The following is a 16,740-nucleotide window of genomic DNA, read 5'->3' as shown; positions in this document are numbered from 1 at the left end:
TCTATTTCATTAAAACATTCTGACAAGCAGTCTCCCAAAATGGCCACCAGAGACAAAAGAGCCCAAATGTAGCCCAAATATCACCCAGATGTAGCCCAAGTATAGCCCAATGACAGAATGTCCCAGAGTGTTCTAAAGAACAACTAGAGCGCTAACAGTCCTACTTATTACAAAGGTATGGCACACCTGAAGCCATCTTGATTGGAATAAAGTGGTAACTCTTAAAACATTTAATTTAAAAAGAAACAACATGAGGGGGTATATTTTGCCATAGAAAGTATGATTAGTGCTGCAGAATGAAAAATTAGGGCACATTTTGAGTGACTTCTCAAATCCTTTTCTATTTCATTAAAACATTCTGACATGCAGTCGCCCAAAATGGCCACCAGAGACAAAAGAGCCCAAATGTAGCCCAAATATCACCCAGATGTAGCCCAAGTATAGCCCAATGACAGAATGTCCCAGAGTGTTCTAAAGAACAACTAGAGCGCTAACAGTCCTACTTATTACAAAGGTATAGCACACCTGGAGCCATCATGATGGGAATAAAGTGGTAACTCTTAAAACGTTTAATTTAAAAAGGAACAAAATGAGGGGGTATATTATGCAATAGAAGGTATTATTAGTGCTGCAGAAAGAAAAATTAGGGCACATTTTGAGTGACTTTTCAAATCCTCTTCTATTTCATTAAAAAATTCTGACATGCAGTCTCCCAAAATGGCCACCAGAGACAAAAGAGCCCAAATGTAGCCCAAATATCACCCAGATGTAGCCCAAGTATAGCCCAATGACAGAATGTCCCAGAGTGTTCTAAAGAACAACTAGAGCACTAACAGTCCTACTTATTACAAAGGTATGGCACACCTGAAGCCATCTTGATTGGAATAAAGTGGTAACTCTTAAAACATTTAATTTAAAAAGGAACGAAATGAGGGGGTATATTTTGCCATATGAATTATGATTAGTGCTGCAGAAAGAAAAATTAGGGCACATTTTGAGTGACTTTTCAAACCCTCTTCAATTTCATTAAAACATTCTGACATACAGTCTCCCAAGATGGCCACCAGAGACAAAAGAGCCTAAATGTAGCCCAAATATCACCCAGATGTACCCCAAGTATAGCCCAATGACAGAATGTCCCAGGGTGTTCTAAAGAACAACTAGAGCGCTAACAGTCTTACTTATGACAAAAGTATGGCACACCAGAAGCCATCTTGATTGGAATGAAGTGGTAAGTCTGAAAACACTCAATTTAAAAAGGAACAACATGAGGGGGTTAATTTTGCCATAGAAAGTATGATTAGTGCTTCAGAAAGAAAAATTAGGGATCATTTTGAGTGACTTCTCAAATCCTCTTCTATTTCATAAAAAAAATTCTGACATGCAGACTGAAACATGCACTTTGAATACCAGCAGCAGACGTCCCTGGTGAGCAGTAGCTTTACTACAGTGATCTAATGTGCAACTAGAGTGCTAACATTCAGAATTTATGGCAAATGTGTGACACATCTGAATGCCTTCTTGATGGAACCGAAGTAAACAAGCAATGAAAATGCAACAGATCTCGCCCTCGTTTAAGTTAAAGCCATTCTGTTTGTAATGAGGTGGCTTTTTAGCTTTGCTTTTATTAGTGTTTTTTCAACTTTCATGTAAATAACATGCATATGTATGCATATAAGTATATGTATGCATGCATTTATGTTTGTATTTATATAGATATACAGATGATATATGTTTATATATGTATGTATATATATATATTTACTGAAAAAACCATAGGTTATAGACCATATATAGTTAGGAATTCGCATTTACAAAACCTTGAAAATTCACTGAAAAAACCATAGGTTATAGACCATATATAGTTAGGAATTAGCATTTACAAAACCTTGAAAATTCACTGAAAAAACCATAGGTTATAGACGATATATAGTTAGGAATTCGCATTTACAAAACCTTATTTTACTCACACAAAACCATTGAAATTCCATATATAGTTAGTTGCACTAACTATATATCGCGCACCCGCAATCCACTGCTGATGATGTCACATATTACATCATTCATGACATGGTCAGTGACATCACTGATGACATCACTGATGACATCTCAAATGACATCACTGATGACATCACTGATGACAACATCCAGTGACTGTATGTTTCTTTAAAGTTAAAATATGTCTTACATATTGAAGAATGAGTGGATGTATAAGTGTCTGGATGAAGGATTTAGTAGGTGCATGACTGACTGTATGAGTGAGTGATTAAATGTGTCTCACTGAGTGCATGGGTTAGTGACTAAACTGTCTTAATTTGTGCATCATTATGTCTGTTGTTCTGTAAACTGTTGCATGTGTTGATAAGTAGCTATATGAGTAACTATATGGGTTATTGATTGGTTGCCCAAGTATTTGTATGGGAGACTGAGTGTGTGTGTGGGTGGCTGGGAGGTGTATGACTCTGTGCATAGATGTGTGAGCAGTTGATTCACTAGATGTATGGGTTCAAAAGTGCATGTGGAAACAACTGTATGGGCGGTTGACTGTGTGCATGAGTGTATTGGTGAGTGAATGGATATCTCAGTGCTACGTGCCAAAGTAAGTACATATGTAAAACACAGTACATGTGAGAGTTGACATATATAAATAACTGTGCATAAGAGCCAGTAAATGTTTGAGTGGCTGTATGGATCATTGTGAACTTGTATCAGGGATTATATAAGAGAGTAAATATGTGTTAGTATATGTTTGAATAAGTAAGGTGTGTATAACTGTATAGTTGAGGAAATGGAGGTGTGATTGATTCTTTGCATGACTGACTAGGTGTGTGAGTAACTCCATGGATGAGTGACAGTCTGTGAATGTCTGTTTACACTGAGTGTATCTAAGGTTATATTAGAGTCTGAAGAGGTTCATCGTATTATCACATGAATGATGTCATCAGTGATGTGATCAGTAATGTCAAATGAGATGTCATCAATGATGTCATCAGTGATGTCATTTGAGATGTCATCAGTGATGTCATCAGTGATGTCATTTGAGATGTCATCAGTGATGTCATTTGAGATGTCATCAGTGATGTCATCAGTGATGTCACTGACCATGTCATGAATGATGTAATATGTGACATGATCAGCAGTGGATTGCGGGTGCGCGATATATAGTTAATGCAACTAACTATATATGCGAATTTCAATGGTTTGTGTGAGTAAAATAAGGTTTTGCAAATGCTAATTCCTAACTATATATGGTCTATAACCTATGGTTTTTTCAGTGAATATATATATATATATATATATATATATATATATATATATATATATATATATATATATATATATATATATATATAATATATATATATATATATATATATATATATATATATATATATATATATATATATATATATATATATATATATGTCCAAAGGTCGTAGTAGATTCCTGCCTTTTGCAGAACAACGAAGGAAGCGAGACCACAAAGTAGGTGCAGTTTCTTAGCGTGGTTTATTCGGTGCAAAAAATCAAAGCCTGCAACATCGCCATGACGCGTTTCACCTCGAGAAGAGGCTTGCTCACAATATATATATTTCTGGAAAGGATCAGGCATATCCGGTGGCCAGACATTTCGAAACCGTTCATAATAGTGACCCCAGTGATCTTCAATACTTTCTGGTTGACTCAGTTTTGCCTCTGAAAAGAGGAGGTAGTCGGGACGCCAAATTGCGCCTCCTGGAAACCAGATACATTCTTTTTTTTTTGTTTTTTTTTTTTAAAACCTTTATTGTGCAGTAAGGATGATACAAATACGGGCCTACAACCGTCGGGCCGGCCACAATACGTCTGTGCACAGAAAGCAAACAATACGGTACCCCAGCGCCAGCAGGCTATATTGCGTCAATTAACAACAGTTACACTAGGCAGAATCCTGTCGCTAGGGAAAGGAGCAATGAGGTTAAAATTTTAAGATTTTTAGTCAAAGAATAAATCAGCGAAGAATAGAACCAAGGAGTACTGAGTCCGTACATCTACTTCACTACATGGGCAGGCAGCATCAAAAAAAAAATAACAACAATAAGAAGGAATCTCCCACCAATTCGGCAGCACATTACATTACAACAGGAGAGTTAGCTAGCATTCGCGCGCCACCCACAGTACTACCCGCACCCCCGACACCCTTATCGCAGACTCAGGACAGAAAAAAAGGAAAAATTATAAAAGAAGATCATATATAGGCTCCATAGAAACTTAACGAAAACTAAATATCACCCCCCACCCTACACACATGCAGAGGCTACGGCCTGCCCCCCCCCAGCAGAGTGTCTGTCGCCCCAAAAAACCCGAAATTTAGAAAGAGAAGAAAAGTAGTGAAAGAAAAGGAGGAAAAGAAGAAAAAGTCACCAGTGATATAGGGAGTAAGGAGAAAAGTCCATCCCTGGGCTCCCATAAAAGAACAATCAGGGGGGAGGGCCACGTTGTACACGCTCGGACTCCGCCGGCACATTAAACATGTTACAGCAAATAATACTCAGTGTCCCATACACAATCAAGTCTCTCCTCGCCTCCACCCGCCAGTATAGTAATGCAGCAAGGGGGTCGCCTACCCCTGGCCCGACCTAGGAGGCATACTGTCACCCAACCAACTTGGCAATCCGGTGCAGTCCACTCCAACGAGGAAACATGGCCGCCTCAAGGATGGGGGAGGTGCACCAGCGCTGAGGAAGCTTCTCCTGTCCCCCGTAGATGGTAGTCCCCCATTAAAGTGCACTTCCAAGGCATACAGGTGACAAAAGCCACGGGGCGACGAGTTAACACTGTTCAAAGAAGGAGCAGGGGACAGGGCAGGAGAATAGACTGGCGATGAAGTGCGCTGCAAGGCTGGTACACGAGGCAGGCGGCCAGTCGAAGAACAAAGGGGAAACACTGTTGCAGCTACAGTATCGACTAGTGGCAACAAATCTTTAGAAGCTCCAGCAGCGGGTCTCTCGATCGATACAGTAGCAACAGGAGGTAGCGGAGGGCTGGCAAGCTGCAACAAATTCAGTCCCGGGTCTCGTCGGGAGTGAGCCCCCCGTGCTCGGCTTTCAGCAGGGACACATGCATCAAGTGTCTCAAAAAGCACATCGTAGGTGCGCCGCATCTCCAACCGCACCTCACCCAGGATCCTCATCACGTCCCTATAGGTGCATTCCGGCTGCGTTGCACGTGGGTCACCACCCACGTTGGAAGGTTCAAGCACGGTCCCCTGTGCCAATTCGCGCTCGCCGCTCCAGGAAGAGTACATATTACCATCTTCACAGTGCTGGTGATCAGGCAGCGCCATCTTATCAGCAGTCCACGGGGTGCAGGGAGGGGGAGAAACGGGGGTCCGGGGCCCCGACCGGGAAATGAACGTTTTCCCTACTACAAACTGTACCCCCTCCCGTGCGCCGCGGAATCAAGGGGCAGCCGGTGGTAAGATAAGCAAACGGGGCTGAGTGAAGCTCACCGGCATCCAGCACAGCTAGAAGGGAAGCCGACCGGCATCATGGCGGCCACAAACAAAGGAGACCGTACGAACCCTTTCAAGGGCGTGCCGGAGCTGCTTCGTGTGGTCTCGGCAGGGCAATGAGCGCAGGCATGGACCAAGCTGCAGGCTGGCGAAAGCACTCCCTCGTTGTAGGCGGCCGCCGCAACAGAGTTTTCCTTCGAGGCTCGCGAGGTCCGGCGGGAGCTGAGGAGCAGGCTGTGACCCGGGGCAGAGACGATCCTCCCAGAGCTCGCGACTCCGGGCGGGCGGAGAGGTCAGAGGGACACCGTCCGGATCAGCACCGTGTCCCGCACATTTCTGATGGAAGAAATCCCAGGATAACAGTCAGGATGGAGGCGCGGGTCTTCAGAGCCGGCGGAGCCGAGCGATCGCACGTCCACTCAGGTCGCCATCTTGGCTCCTCCCCCAGATACATTCTTGAGTTCAACACCAAGAACCCGGGAGGTTTAAATAATAGCGAGGATCTTTACACCTGTCTCTAATTAACATGAATTTGCTGATCTAAATTTCTGAATCTTATTTTGAATTATTTGTGGGTATCTGAACAACTACCCCCCAAACGGCTCTCGATCTGTTTTTACCTGACTCTGCTATCTGCTGTTAACTGTAGCATGTTTTTAAACAACTAGTATAAGCACTTTTCACTTTAAAACAATTTTTGATCTGCAGTAACCATAAGAGGTTGATTTAATAGTGCATGACTCTATTGGTTTTATCAGATTGTGCAGTTGTTTTCTTGGTTATGCCCACTGGGGCGTGATTTTCTTATATGTATGAGACCATACTTTGCTGACAACAATTGATAAATTTGGGTTCTCAATATCATATGAATTTACATGTGAACAAAGGTTTGTGTATATATATGGAGTATATTATATGAAATAGATATGGATTACTTTTAACCATGTGTATTTATATGAAATTTATTTATTTACATACATTTTAAAGAGAACTTTATACTTCATGAATGTATTTATATACACAAGAACCCGTTGGGCACCAAGCCCTTTATTTCTTGTTAACAAAACGAAGTATGTTTTCACTTTTTATGAAATGAAAAAAATGTGAACTGCACAGCTGTATTGAATTAGGCACTAGCACTTTATAATCCCTCGTTTGTGTCCATGACACGCTATGTGATCAAGCCTCTCTCGAGGTGAAACGCGTCATGGTGGATTGCAGGCTATAACTCTTGGCACGAATAAAATGCACTGAAGAAACTGCACTTACTTTGTGGTCTCGCTCCTTTCGTTGTTCTGCATGGCAAGCAGAGGGTGAAAACGACGACCTTTTGGATATATATATATATATATATATATAAATATATTACCTACTGGCGGTCGCCAGTAGGTAGTTATAGTTAGGAGTTTTTTTCAATGCAAAATCTCAAAATTCTATTGTGAATAACTTTGGCGCCGGTTGACGAATCTGCCTGAAAATGTCCTCAAATTTGCCTCGCGGAGCTCCGGTCCTTCCTTGAAAGTTTGGGGGGGATTCGTGAAGCGGGGGCCGAGATAAAAGGGGGTCCCAAAACGTGTTTTCCCCATGTTAATTTCCATAGGGCGGTCGAACTCACTTTTAGCCCGAACGGCTGAATGGATTTCCACCAAACTTGGAAAAATTGTAGGGACTGGTAGCCCGATGTGCCTTTGCAATGTCTCAAGATATGTGCTCCAGTGGTTTTTGAGTAATTTAGGTTCAAAAAAATATATATATCTATGGCAGAGCCCCGGTACACGCACCGGGGAGCGCTCTGGGCGCGCCATGTGAGGTGCGCATGGATAGCTGATTGGCTCTCGGGTGTCTGTAAACATTCGAAACAGTCCGGAGCGGCCGCCATCTTGTGTCTCGGTAGGATCGAGACACAAGAGGTGGGAAAAACAAAGGGGGAAATGACAATAAGGGGGCAGAGTAGACCCCCCTTGACCCCCTAGGTTTGATGTGGGGGCTATAAAAGGGCCCCCCGGTTGAAAAAAACAAAATTATTTTTGATTTGCGCGGGGGGAGCGCCCGGTACGCGCACCGGGGAGCGGACCGGGGAGCTTTCTATGGGGAAAAATGAATGAAAGAGTTTTTAAAAAATGTAGCCTTTTTTTAGAAATTGGAGGTAGTTCTAAAAAGAACTGTTTTTTTTTCTTCTTTTTGTTGTTTATATTTTTTTAATGTTTTTTGAACATTTTGTACTTTTTTTGGCTTTTATGAACTATTTTGTATTTTTTTTGGTTATTTTTATGGGGAGAAACAAAAAACAGGGAATTGAAAATGGCTCAACGGAAGCAAAAAAAATCAGGAAAAAATTAGGGTTTTTTGGGGCAATTGTGGTTGTCACCAGCAAGGAGGATGAGCTTTAGGCTCTGCTCACCATAGGAGATGGTCTTACCACAAAAAATACAGGTGACCCTAAATTCTCCAAACCGTGGTTGAATGCAAGGGATTGTCTCCCTTGTCTCTGGTCCCGATGGAGTGGGTTGTTTTCATTTGGAGGTGCTGGGTGTAGATTGGGGACGGTTGCTGGCCAGTTCTCTCATTTCTGCGGCAGCATAGTTGTTAGGATGCTTGCGCTGCATATGCCTTATCATGGTATTATTCCCAAATGAATATTTTTAATTTGGGTTACCCCTTGAGAGTTCCGTGCCACAAATAAGGCAAGTCACCTTTGCCGCATTCACTTTCTTTTTTCCCTCAGGGATGGAAAAAAACTCCCATACAATGTGTGGCTTGGGTTGGTATGGGGTATTGTGTTCTTCCAGCCACCTCCTCCTCGTCCCCTCCTCCTCTTCCTCCTCCTCCTCTTCTTCTTGACCACCAATGTGATGTTGTGGTGGTCCTCTTGGTGGTGGTGGTGGTGGTGGAGATGCTCCAGCTGATGCTGCTACTGTAGCCATTTCAAAGTACAAAATATACCTCAAAGATTGCAAAACAGGTCTTCCTCAGTCAAAGGACAAAGTCAGAATAAGGAAAAAAGTGGGGTCTTTCATCATTTGGAGAAACAAAAAATGTCCTGAACCAATGAGAAGTGTTATTTTCAGGTCACAAGACTAGGGATTTCATCATTATGAAACCAAAACTGTTCTGCACCAATTAAAAGTGTTATTTTCAGGTCACATGACCCGGCGCGCTTACGCGATGTTCCCGTAGGCGCGCCCCGGGTCACGTCACGTAAGCGCGTCGGATGTTTACGTTGCGCGATCGTATTCGCTCGATTGCTTCCGGGTGCGCTTACGCTGTGCGTATCACGCGGACGCAGCTACGCGATACGTCATGATGATGTTTTCGTTCGCGGCAAAACCGCTAACGGGACGCTCTCCGGAGCGCGCCTTGGGGTGCTTCAAAAGACTACACTTTCCGGGGCGCTCACCGGGGCGCGCCCCGGGAGCGCTCCTGGGCAAAAAAATTTTTTTTTTTTAAATATACATTTAAAAAATTGTTTTAAATACAAATATAATATAGGATTCATTCATTTACAAAAATATTACATTTCATAGCTATAGATATTTGCTATTAACAAAATTTTGAAATTCACTGAAAAAAACATAGGTTTGGGGCCTTATATATAGTTAGGAATTAGCATTTAAAAAAACTATTAAATTCACTGAAAAAACCATAGGTTTCACACCAGTTATAGTTAGGAATTAGCATTTAAAAAACCTAGTAAATTCACTGAAAAAACCATAGGTTTCACACCAGTTATAGTTAGCTGGAAATTTTACAGACATAAAACCATTGAAATTCCCAGGTTATAGTTAGTTGGACTCACTATAACTTGCGCGCCTGCAATGCACTGCTGATGACGTCACATATTACATCACTCATGACATGGTCAGTGACATCACTCATGACACCATCCTTGTGACAGACTGACAGACCTCCTTTCAGTGTAATGCAGTGGTCTTCAATCTGTGGGGCGCAACCCCCAGGGGGGCCGTGGAGGCATGGGAAGGGGGTCGCGCTCTTCATTAGATAAAAGAAAACATCCCAGACGGTTAATTTAGGGAATCTCTTGTGCTGGGGAATCTTAATCAGCTGAAGACACCTTTCTACCAGTGTGTTGCTGGCCTGTGAAAGAAATGCAAATGTGTGCAATGAGTTAATCTGCAAATGTAAAGGATTTGCAGATTAACTTGCTGTGAACATTTGCATTTCTTTCAGGCCAGCAACACACTGGTAGAAAGGTGTGTTCAGATGTCGGCCTGGCTTTGATTGCTCAGGAGAGTGCGATTGCATTCAATTGATCAAATCACTTGACGTTTTTGAGTGGTAGTGTACAGGGTTAAATGAGTTGTGAAGTGCTTGCTTTTAATTTTTATTTATTTTACAGAGCTTTATATAGCACGAACTTGACCCGAATTGGGTATCAGAGCGCTTTACATAGAACCAGTTGCATTACATGAGGACACATTCATCATTTTTTTATTGTTGGGCACAGGAAGATTAAGTGATTGTCGTATTTCCATAGCTCTTACTATCCTTAAGAATGTGTTGGAGTGACAGTTATGTAAAAAAATACATTACATAGGTTCTGATTATTATTAAAATCTATGGGCCTCATTTACAATGAAATGGTGTAGGGCAGCTCCGTAAGTATTTTTTTCTGCACTGCCATACGCCAATTCGAAAGAGCAGGAATAGATGTTCTTATAAGTACTGTGCACTCCTGTCCTTTCTGCTGACACATAACGTAGTGCCTAGCACCAACGCAGACACCCTTGCACCATGGTGCAAGGGTGTCCGCATTATTGGTAGGATGTTTTTTTTTGCAAGAAGGCACACCTTCCTGCACATAAACAAGCCTTTGAGGCTTTTGAAAACAATTAAAGAGAAAGAAAGATATGATGAATTGTTACACATCCCCTGGGGCAGCGTACAGTGTGGGCGCACCCTCATGTTTACAGAATTGTTGTAAATCTGGGAATGTGTCAAAACCCATGGAAACACCCCCCCCCTTACGCAGTGTAAGGCGACGCATCGACCTTGCGCTGCATTGCTTTACACCATATCTAGGAGGCCTTGAAAAGCTACGCAAAGTGACTTTGCGTGCCCTCGTAGATATGAGTCTGCACTTTGCGCAACCAGAGCATCATAAAAAATGACACACCGGCAGCGCAAGGGGCTTATAAATAATCCCTTATATTTTGGAAGCAGCGTGTATATTTTGGAAGCACCATTTTAACATAAAACATTTTGCTCATTTTGTAGTGGTCTCTCTTGTACTGTGTGTAATGCATGAATAAAATAAAGACTTGCATATTCACAGTGCTTTCTGTCACAGGCAGTTGCTTCATGTCACTAGAAATACACAAGTCACTATTCTCCACTGCACCAACCACAAATTAATTCTGTGGTTCTCTGGTTTCACACAGACTTTTGCATGCAGGTTTTATAATTTATTATAGTGTATGTATTTGTTATTCACTAAAGCAGCCCGATATGATAAATATAGCTACCTAACGGGGAGAGACCTGCAAACGTACGTATGTTTTAATTATGATGAATGATGTTCAGCTACCTCCAGTTACATGCAGCTGTAAATCCCAAGCTATCAGCATCCCATGAAATATAGAATGGTTTTCCTCTAATGTTGTGCAATAAATTTGCAGCCAATGCATTACAGCTATTATACCAAGGGCCACTGGAATTATGTTATTGTGGGGCCACAGCGATTTTAGCATAATTATAGATTTGCCGCATTTGCCACATAATCCATCATCTGCCGCTTAATCTGCTAATTTTAACAAAATAATTATTTACTCCAAAGGTTCAAAAGTTACTAAAAAGCAGCAGCAGGTGTTGCCGTTCTGTAGAAGGCCCTTTGTAAAGCTGTACCGGTTACCTTTTTGTTGCTTATTGCTATATTTCGTTGTTAAACTGGTACTAATGAGGTGCAAACACAGATTGACCGTTTCTCTGGAGAACATGTATAGTTGTCAATGATAAGGAATAATAGGTTCTAGAAATTTTTGTCAAGAGGGGGTCCTTATGCCTAAAACATTTTGATGGGGGGTCCCGGCATCAAAAAGTTTGAAGACCACTGGTGTAATGTAACCATTGAAACACATATTCAAAAATAGAAACTAACATTTTCAAAAAAATGGAGATACCCATACCAGTTACAACAACCAATTCAGTAATTCCACCATCTATATACACATCCACTCATTCAGCAACAGTTCTATATAGTCACTCATACATATACTCACTCATCATATGTAGTGATACACATATACATCCTGTTACACACCGACAGTCATCCAAAAGTTACTCACACACATACTCACACATGCAAATAAACTATTGAACATCCATTTATTTGCATATACAGCTATACACACACTAGCACATTACTTTTAAGAAAACCTACACATACTTACTCTCTAAAACAATCACTTATAGAAACACATACTTATTTAAACAGGAACTCTTACAATCTCTCACTCTCACATATACTCACTTATATACATCAATACTCACATATACTAGATTAAAACATATGTAGTTACTGATAAAGACACTAGTGAGGCAGGCATTCACTCACTAACACACACATATTCACACTCATCCACCCATACAGTCCTGCACATACGCTGTCTTAAAAACACATACAAACAGTGAGTCAGTCACCAACCCATGCAGTCACTTATACACAAAGTGAAACACTGATACATATATTTAAAATATTTAAAAATTACTCGCTAATATATGTATTCACTAAAATACACTTTATAAGCCAGTTAACCAATCAATATTTTATTAAAAATAAACATCCATTTAGACACTTATTTAAACATTTATTCGTCCATCGACCTTTACAAATACATATATAAAACATATTGATATTTCAGAAAGACACACATTCACTGGATTGTGTCATTAGTGATGTCATGAGTGATGTCACTGACCATGTCATGAGTGATGTAATATGTGACGTCATCAGCAGTGCATTGCAGGCGCGCAAGTTATAGTGAGTCCAACTAACTATAACGTGGGAATTTCAATGGTTTTATGTCTGTAAAATTTCCAGCTCACTATAACTGGTGTGAAACCTATGTTTTTTTCAGTGAATACATATATATATATATATATATATATATATATATATATATATATGAAGCAGCAGAATTCTGGTAAACAAAAGAGAATTCAGACGAGCCCGTAGTCCTTTCAAGCATTTTATTCAGGCACAGCAAGCGATCGAGGACAACGCGTTTCAAACAACCCTGGTTGCTCTTGGTCACATATTGGTATATATATATATATATATATATATATATAAATATATATATATTACCTACTGGCGGTCGCCAGTATGTAGTTATAGTTAGGACCGAGCTGCCATAGGAAATCCGTAACATTCTATTGGGAATAACTTTGGCGCCGGTTGAGGAATTTGCGTGTAATTTTCCAAAATTTTGGCCAGCTCCACTCCGCTCCTTCCCTGAAAGTTTCGGGGGGATTCGTGAAGTGGGGGCTGAGAAAAAAGGGGGGGTCCCAAAATGTGTTTTCCCCATGCAGTTTTCCATAGGACGAACTGACACGGCTACAGCTCGAACAGCTGAACGGATTTACGCCAAACTTTGCAAAATTGTAGGGACTGGTACGCAGATGTGCCTTTGCTATATTTGGTGAAATTTGCTCCAGTGTTTTTTTCGAAAATCAACTTCAAAAACACATATATATCTATAGCCGCGCTCCGAGCGCTCACCAGTACGCGCACCGGGGAGCGCACCCGGCGCGCTACGGGAGTGCGCGAGCGTAAAGGTGATTGGCTGTCGGATGTCTGTGAACATTCTAAACATCCCGGAGAGTCCGCCATCTTGTGGCTCGGTAAAATCGAGACATCTGAGGTGAAAATAAAAAGGTGGGAAATGATTAAAAGGGGGCAAGGTAGACACCCCCTGACCCCTTTGGTTTTCTGAGGGGGGCCTAGAAGCACCCTAATGAGCAAAAAAACTATTTTTTTTAAAAAAAATTAGCAGGGTAAGCGATGGGTGCGTTCCCATGAGCGCTCTCCGGTGCACGCACCATGAGTGCACCACAGGGTAAAACAGTGAAAGAAAATTGTTTAAATAAGAATTTGGATTGCATAGAGGTAGGGTAGCTCGAAAAAGAGCTGTTGTGTTATGTGGGTGATTTAAGTACCTACAAGTAGATACCGATGCAGAGTCTAAAATTCAAGAGAAAGACACTGTTCTCCCTATCTGAGAAATGTATACCGTCTCTTTTGTAGATATCTTGCATGTTGTAATGCAAGTTATTGTGGTATATGGAACTCATACCATAGTCTTTCAGGAAAGCAGAAAGAGATCCTTTAGGGACCCTCTGAGAAGGTCTAGAGGGTGAGGGGCAGTCTACCCTGCTCCCTTTTCACGTTTCGGACTATTATATTTCACTCTCTTCTGTAACTATACCAAATGGTGGCGATAGGGTGTATCAGAGACAGACAGTGAGAGAAAGGAGGCAGGAGATGAAGAAGAGATGTCAAATATACATTGGTAAAAATACAGTGGGAGAAGGGAAGTAAATATGAGTAAAGTTACTATGTAACATAAAAATGTTGTACTCAGTACTATAAGTATCACATTATACTACAATCACTTTGCTTCTACCTCATAAAATAGAAATAAAAATGAATAATTTGTCAACTAATTTTTAATTTGTAATTAATTATTTATTTTTCAGAATTTTCAAAATGTAATAGTACTTGTAGCATATTCTCATCTGGAATTTCTTCTACAATTATGTAATTAATCTCCTCATGAAAAGTGTTCATTGATGTTTCTTGGAATTCTATTGTTTCCAGACATTCAATTAATTCTTCATCTAGTGATTCATCCAAAAAATCATCTCCTCCTTGTGTTAAAATGGTGCTTTCAATGTCCATGTCATTTTCAATATCAAGATATGGTGTTGTAATTTCAAAAGAAATTTCTTTGGTCTCCTCTTTCACATCCATTTCAATTTCAAATTTCTTGCTGTAAATTGCAGAAAAAAGTAATCACTTTCATTTTTCGTTTTTATAAAAATATAATATAAAAGTAGCTTAATCAAGTATTTAGTTTTTTTTAATTAATTGGTAGTGTATAGTATGAGGCAGGAACTAGAACTATAAAGCACTGTATGTGTTTAAGTCTATCTTAATCCATAATTATAACAGAATGACTGTAAACAGCTAACAGAAAACGTTTTCCAAATTATCTTAAAGTGTACAACATAGTTCCTCTTACATATTAAAAACTCACCTTGTAGGAGAAGAGTTAAAACTGTGTAATTCCAAGTCCAGAAATTTTGTACCCAATATTCTTCTCAAAAGTACCGCAGACAGAAGTATGACAAAATGGCCTCTCATTTAAGATATATACATAACCAATCATACTTCATCACATACAAATTCAAAAAGTAAGTAACATTTTGATTGGTTCTAATTTTCAACAGTTTCAAATGTGTTTTCCCCATGCAGTTTGTCATAGGACATTTAGACATGGCTACAGCCTGTAATGCTGAATGGAATTACACCAAACTTGGCAAAATTTTAGGGACTGGTACGTAGTAGGGCCTTTTCCATATTTGTTTAAATTTGCTCCAGTGGTTTTTATGAAAAGCAACTTCAAAAACACATATATATCTATAGGCTCGCTACGAGCGCTCACCGGTACCCGTACCGGGGAGCGCACCCGGCGTGGTACGGGAGTGCGCGAGCGGAAAGCTGATTGGCTGTCAGTTGTCTGTCAACATTGTAAACAGTCCGGAGAGTCCGCCATCTTGTGTTTCGGTAGAATCGAGACACATGAGGTAAAAATTATAAGGTGGAAATGATTAAAAGGGGGCAGGGTACACACCCCTGACCCTCTAGGTTTTCAGAGGGGGGCCTAGAAGGACCCTGAAGTGCCAAAAAACTATTTTTATTTTTTATTTTCGCGGGGTGAGTGCTCGGTGCGTTCCCATGTGCGCTCTCCGGTGCATGCACCCTGAGCGCACCACGGGGAAAAACAGTGTAAAAAATGATACTTAAAAAATAATTTAGAGTGCTTAGAGGTAGGGTAGCTCTGAAAAGAGCTGTTGTGTTATGTGGGTGTTTTTTGTACCTACAAGTAGGTACCAATGCAAAGTCTCAAATTCAAAAGAAAGACTCTATTCCCCTCTTCTGAAAAATGGACACCATCTCTCCTAAAGATGCCTTGCATGTTGTAATGCAAGTTGTTGTGGTAAATGGAACCCATACCATAGTCTCTGAGGAAAGCAGAAACAGATTTATTCACATGTTTCCTTGCTTTCTCAATCTGTGGACAAAATTGGTTGGACCAGTTCCATTTTTGCCTTTGGCATATGTTAGAAAGTACCAAGGCAGTTTTTGGAAAAAGTGACATCAATTGCCCAAAGATGTCCTTTAAAAGCATTTCCAGACCTACCCCAGTCAAAGTGCCCAGGTCATTGCCACCACAGTGCACACTTATGAGGTCAGGGTGTAGTAGATGCATAAAGGATTTTATCAATGGTATCATTTGGTGACTTTTTAATCCTCTCTGTCCAATCCACACAATGTCCACATTTGGTAAATCAAGGTTGTAAATACCTCTGTTACATGCAAAGTTTTCACTCCAGTAGACAAAACTATGACCCACAAACCAGACTTTTGTCATCTTGAAGGTAGATGTGCTTGTATTCAGATGAGTTGTGGACATGAAATGGCAGTTTGAAAGTAGGAATTATGAAAAAAGTGGTTGAGATTCAGTGCACTTGGAAAACAAGAAATGATTGGTGTTTTCTTAAAATTCAGCACTGAAAATTGGAGTGCATGCTTTTTTTTTAAAGAAGTCATTTTAATGGTTGAGAAAAAGTCATTTAAAGAAACATTGCATATGATTAGCTAGTACATTGAGAGGTCAAACACCCTTGCTGGATTCATTTGCAACATAGTATGATGAACTTTTGAACTGTGTGCTGGGTAAGGTGGGAGTTACCATGGTAACAGGGTGAATGAGCATTGGGGGATGCGTGAATATTATGTGAGATTTTATGTTTTGAAATGTACAACCAACTACAATGTGCAGTTTGGTTTTGAATTTGTGTGGGAAGAATTTTGATTGGTTATGTACAAGAATATGGGTCTGAAATGAGAGGTAATCTGTGCCATTATTCTGAGGCTGCAGTGACAGAAGCATTATTCGGAGATTCTGCTTAAGAAAATCTGGTGTGTGTGACTGACACTGTTC

The sequence above is a fragment of the Lissotriton vulgaris genome, chromosome 11 (assembly GCF_964263255.1).
Source record: "Lissotriton vulgaris chromosome 11, aLisVul1.2, whole genome shotgun sequence".
Taxonomy (NCBI): domain Eukaryota; kingdom Metazoa; phylum Chordata; class Amphibia; order Caudata; family Salamandridae; genus Lissotriton; species Lissotriton vulgaris.
Note: the sequence above shows the minus strand (reverse complement) of the source record.